At 38.6% G+C, this 6148-nt stretch overlaps 1 pseudogene across 1 annotated transcript in view; it reads right to left on the bottom strand.

The window, feature by feature from the left end:
- The window catches only part of LOC109223324, a 7057-nt pseudogene extending 1480 nt beyond the window's left edge, over positions 1-5577 (bottom strand). The window contains exons 1-8 of the transcript XR_002067549.1: positions 5365-5577; positions 2934-3687; positions 2511-2580; positions 1225-2413; positions 979-1076; positions 740-899; positions 532-617; positions 264-465 (exon numbers count right to left, since the gene is read on the bottom strand). The product of XR_002067549.1 is annotated as a 110 kDa U5 small nuclear ribonucleoprotein component CLO-like (transcript). The remainder of the gene's footprint in view (positions 1-263; positions 466-531; positions 618-739; positions 900-978; positions 1077-1224; positions 2414-2510; positions 2581-2933; positions 3688-5364) is intronic.

The following is a 6148-nucleotide window of genomic DNA, read 5'->3' as shown; positions in this document are numbered from 1 at the left end:
TTACTAATATCCTGTCATGACAGTTTTCACTATTAATTTTTTTTACATAATATAAATGGGTATAGCTTAGCAGCTCTAATAGGTAAAATAATGTGTTTTGTACAGCTTATAGGTCCAGTTCTAAACCCCGTTTCGCTTTCTTTCTTACTATGATGAATCTGAAGAACATAATAAACAGTTTATCATAAATGCATTCACCAAACGTGTGCTCCAAAACGATACCCCAAAAAAAAAGAACTAACTTCAGATACCACGGGTTATACCTCCACATAATACACAGGTTCCATAAGCCTGGGTGTCGCCATAAGGAAAGAAGAGTAGGCTACACGTCGTGCAGTTGGAATAATCTGACCTGTTCCACGATTAAGTGGCTCAAAGTGCAATCTTTGCACTCAACTATTTTGAATTTAACATTTCTAATGGGCTCATACACATAGGGGTCCTTCCCGAGCTCCCCATTGAAACCTGTTAAAATTTTGTTAGTCCAATATCTCACAAAGGAAAGAAAGCATAAAACTAAGATCAAGTTACCCCTGAACAATAGAATCTTTAACAGCATTCAACAAGCTCTTGTCCACTTCACTGGAGAGTGTATCATCCAATAAGATGTTAGGTCCCTGCAAATACATTTGAAGTGTCAAAACGGAAAACTTATGTTCAACTAAACAATAGAAGCAATCCATTAGAAAATGTTCAAAATAACCAAGTGGTAAAGCATCTAAGCCGATGCAACCCTGACCTGCTTATCAGGTCCAAATGCCCAAATAGATCGTGCAGAAGCAGATCCCAGTCATATTTGGTTTGTGAAAAAAGTCACAAGTTTCTTTCTAGGCCAATCTATGCTTACAACACTGTTTCCCGATGTCCTCAGCAAGTCCTCTCTCTAATGGTTCCGCAATCTACACGCAATATAAGTGAGCAAGGAGGGAAACAATTTTCTCAGCTTGCACATATCAAAAAATTAACAGACTGTCTCACCATGGTGATTTTATTTTTCTTATTAGGTGTTTCAGCAAAACATTTCATTGAAACGGACTCCACTACAGTTCGCAGAATGAAACAACTGGATCAGCCACCTGAATATTGCACACACAAACGAAAATGCACCTCGAGATCAGTCAAGTTTAACAAATGAATCCTTAATGTCAATAAAGTTTGGATTTGTCCTGAAACAAGGAGAGAACTGACAAAGGTGAATGTATGAAGAGAGAGTTATAAAAGCACCTTCACTTCCACCTCGGAGTAAAGCCCCTAAGGTCCTTCATTATGGAATCTAGGTACAATTCACCAGTACCCAATATTGTGTGTTCACCAGACTCTTCAACCTTTGTGATTGCAAGAGGATAACTCTTGCTGATTTTCCTAAGCCCCTCCACCATTTTGGGCAACTCGCTAGGATTCAAAGGCTCAGTTGCTGTTTTCACCACGGGAAGAGTATTGAACTGAAGGGGCCGGAATATGTACACATCCTCGCCAAATTCCGAGTTACAAAGAGTAGCAGTTTTCATGATTGAAGCATCCACTCCTTCAATCAACACCCAAGCACCTGGAGGAGCCTTACTTATGGGTATCCTGTATCGAGCTTGATATACCCACAGCTTTGTGACTTCTTTAACAGTCATATCCTCTTCATCCTCAGGTGAATAGCCCTCTCCAAAACGCGTACTGTCTGCCCTGCCATTATTTCCCCGCTGTAAACCCTACCGAAAGCATCAAAACACTACCAATCCGATTTGGGATACAGCTTGGTCACATTAACCATCAAAGGGCCAGCGGAGTCACAATTTTCCATTGCTTTGTAAATTGCTGAATCCTTGGACCGTGTTATATGTGCTCCACTTTCCTCAGCTGCAGCAGCTTTTAGCAGAAGGAATGTGATGAACCACCATGTCAGTAAAGCCAGTGGCAGTGCCAAAAACAGCACTACAAGCCAGCCTCAGAAGAGGGCCTAACATTTAGGCGGTAAGCTGCATTGCCAAGCGTCACAACCAAGTTCTGCCAGGGTTGCCTTTCAACACTCTTCTTGTGCTCTCCAATCACTTGGCTATAGATTTTGTAAAGAGGTTCAAGAACGAACTGCACAAAAGATCTTTCGACCCACTTGCAGGTGTTTTTCTTTTGAAACTTCTTGTGTCAGGATCAAAGTAGAAGTCCCCCCAAAGCCGCGAAGCAAACTTGTTGGCATCAAATGCAACTCCATGAAGCTTAACATACAGTTTGGCAAATGACTGCAGTGTGAACGACCACCTGCTGTTGTTGCAAAGCAGACATTCCCTAACGCAGGATCGAATACTTGTGCATTTCAGCTATGGACGAGGCAAGCTGTAACTTGATTGTTGACAGCTTCATTATGTGCTTTAATTTGAAGTAGCATCCTTTGGAGGCAATTTAAGCTCAGTTATCAGTCTGTTCAACCTAAAAGGACAACAAAAATTATTAGAGGAAAATAACTGTATCTCAACATTGAAGACACTTAATATTTTTCACTAGTTTTATGTATAGGCAAGATACCTTGTTAATCACAAGAACAATAGGAATACGTTCTTGAATCGCATGCCGAATGGCCCGTTCTGTATTTACCTGTCACCCATGACACAAGCAACAATTGTAAGTGATCTACCTATCCAGTGCGCATATACAAGATAAAGTCCAAATAGAGCTCAATGATAGGAATACAGCTTTCAAAAAATAAATCGAAAGAAGAAACGACACAACTGCCCCACCCAGCTACGTCTACCTGACTTAAGTCGAATCCAACTTAAACCCCACCCATCCCCCGTATGAGCCCCAATATTTTGATAATACATCTGCTTAAACTGCAAAGCTTCCCAGAAAACACACAGAGCTTTAGCAGCTTACATCAAGACGGAGAGATAATCACCCGTCCTGTATGTCTGCAAGTGGATTAATCGTAGAAATAAGAAGGAAATTACCATCACTCCTTCAACAGCATCAACAATCAAAACTGCACCATCAGAAAGTCTCAAAGCAGCTGTCATCTCATCCGAGAAGTTGACATGACCAGGAGCATCCATAATGTTGCAGAGGTAAGACTTTGAATTGCTGTCTTCCAGGACGAGTGACATAGGGACAGACTTAATTGATATCCTCCTTTCTTGCTCATCTATTCTTGTGTCTGTATACCTCATATGCTTCTCACTATTCTGATCAAAAGTAGATATATGGTGGGTTTGCTCCACCAGCATATCCATAAACAAAGTCATCCCGTGATACACGTGTCCCACTAAAGCAACATTTCGAACCAATGCTGGGTTCAACATCAGACCTAAGAGAAATTGAGTCGAAACATAGGTGGACGAATCCTTTACCCCAAGTTCAAACTTGAGATTCTTCACCGGTTTAATTATCGGCATTTCAAGAGGCTGTTCATCTTCATCCATCACCAATGTCTCGACCTCTTCACCGTAAACCTCTTCGGCTGTTGGGTAGTATTTCTTGTCTTCAGCAAGGACAACTTGGTTATCCATGTCAACATCCTCTTGAGTGGCCAGCCATCCATTCGATGCACCAGGTTGCTCGCCATCAGATGCAGCCCTCTCATCATCACTTCTCTCAGGGAGCTCCTCATCTTCCTCTTCCCTATCACTTTCCTGATCAGACTCAATTTCAGGACCGATATAGTTCCCAAATTCATCGTATAAACTTTCATCCATGGATCTTTACTACCTGATTAGAAGAAAAAATCACCCATCTTATTAATTGTCCAACTAAAGCAAACAAAAAATCAACGGAAAAAAAACAATTTTCACCAAAACAAGCTATGCAATGGAGCATTTATGCACAGGTGAAACTTAGCAAAACAAAATTCCCAAAACATCTTATCAAACTAAACTATTTCATTGTTAATTTTGTTATTCCAAGATAGGTTTAAGTTATTTCTGTGAAGTTTAACCTGTGATACAGGTTGGTTATAATTTTTACTAGGTTACCAATTAATTTTGTATATTGTACATTATATGTGATAATAGTAGGGGTGGCAAAATGGTTCAAAGAAAACAGTTAACCACCCATATTATCCACTAAAAAATGGGTTGGATAATGAATTTTTTTAAAACGGATCAAATATGGATAAGAACCATATTATCCATTTAGAAGATGGATAACCAATGAGTCAAACTTTTACATTTGTAAAGCCTCAAATTGGAGGTTACTCAAGTTAGGGAGACTAAGACTTCTCCCAAAAGTGATCATATACAAGAAGTCATGGATAATATGGGTAACCCATATTATCTGCCGGTTAACCTGTTTTTTATCCGTATTAAATATGGGTCGGGTCAGATAATTGATCCGTTTTTTCATTACCCGTTTTCGACCCGAACCATATCCGATCCGACCCGCTCGTTTGCCACTCCTAGATAATAGGTTAGTTACCATTTTTACAAATTAATGATTATCATACAGATTTACCTATAATAACCTTATAAATGACCTGATTGTATAAATACTTTTTATATTGTCAACAGCGGCGGATCCAGGATTTAAATCCTATGGGTTCAACTTTTAAAGTTTTTAGCATTAAACCCATTATATTTTAAAGCTATGGGTTCATATCTACTATTTTAGTGAATTTTTACATATAAAATTTTACTCCACGTCAAAAGTTATGGGTTCAATTGAACCTATCGGTACTACACTAACCGTCAATGTAACTATAGTGCAAACAAAGTAAGTAATAGGATATCTACAAAGCTTAAACTATTTCTTAAAAGTCTAAAACGACAAATAGAGAATATTGTCGGCAGCTAAAACATGGGGTTTTAAAGGGATAGATGCAGGGAACGGACCGACAGAAGAATAGAAACCAGAATCACATGTCTGTTTACTTTTTTTCTTCTAAGCTCTTATCAACTATCATGCTAACAATAAGGAGAAAAATAGTTTTCCAAAATTTTTAGCACTAAGGGTCTGACCTAGTGATTAATGACGTGAATTGAGAACCTGAGTTCTCTAGTTCAAATCCCAATGAAGACTCTCTTCTGTCCAAGCTTTGGTGGATAAAGTAACCTGGTACATGTTGTTGGTGGGAGTAGGAGGTAACAGGTATCTTGTGGAACTAGTAGGGGCGCGCAAGCTGGCCCAGACACAGCATTTATCAAAAAAATAGTTTCCAAAATTTTGGTCATATTGACTCATAAATAATTCTTTTCTTTTTTTTTTTGTTTTTTACAATTTAACTCATAAATTACTAAGAAGTTGTTTTACCGGATATTGCTAGATTTGAACATCACATAGGGAATATTGTTAGCAACTAAAACATAGGGTTTTAAAGCGATGATATGCCGAGAACGAGACTGAAGGGTAATGAGTAACGTGCAAGTTTTAGGAGCAAGAAGAGAAGTGTACCTTTAACTCGAATAACTCTGCCGGAGACAAACGGCGGACGACGGCAGCAAAGCAGCAGTGGTTCAAGCAGTTTTCAAGCAGCTGCAAAGTGACCGCATGTAAATTGGAATTCAATGCTATAAAATGGGCCTTAACTGGATCTGGAACCACCTTGGATCCAAAAGCCCAGAATGAATAGGGTGTGACCCTGAAGGTATCGTTTGGTTTTAGACTTTTAAGAAATAGTCTAAGCTTTGTAGATATCCTATTACTTTGTTTGTTTGCACTATAGTTGCATTGACGGTTAGTGTAGTACCGATAGGTTCAATTGAACTCATAACTTTTGACGAGGAGTAAAATTTTATATGTAAAAATTCACTAAAATTACAAAAATAGTAGATATGAACCCATAGCTTTAAAATATAATGGGTTTAATGCTAAAAACTTTAAAAGTTGAACCCATAGGATTTAAATCTTGGATCCGCCGCTGTTGACAGTATAAAAAGTATTTATACAATCAGGTCATTTATAAGGTTATTATAGGTAAATCTGTATGATAGTCATTAATTCGTAACCTTGTAAAAATGGTAACTAACCTATTATCTAGGAGTGGCAAACGGCCGGGTCGGATCGGATATGGTTCGGGTCGAAAACGGATAATAAAAACTGATTAATTATCTGACCCGACCCATATTTAATACGGATAAAAAACGGATTAATCGGCAGATAATATGGGTTACCCATATTATCCATGACTTCTTGTATATGATCACTTTTGGAAGAAGTCTTAGTCTCCCTAACTTGA

This window comes from Nicotiana attenuata, chromosome 3 (assembly GCF_001879085.1).
Source record: "Nicotiana attenuata strain UT chromosome 3, NIATTr2, whole genome shotgun sequence".
NCBI classification, from domain to species: domain Eukaryota; kingdom Viridiplantae; phylum Streptophyta; class Magnoliopsida; order Solanales; family Solanaceae; genus Nicotiana; species Nicotiana attenuata.
The sequence above is the reverse complement of the archived record's forward strand: the minus strand, read 5'-3'. Positions and strand labels throughout refer to the sequence as shown.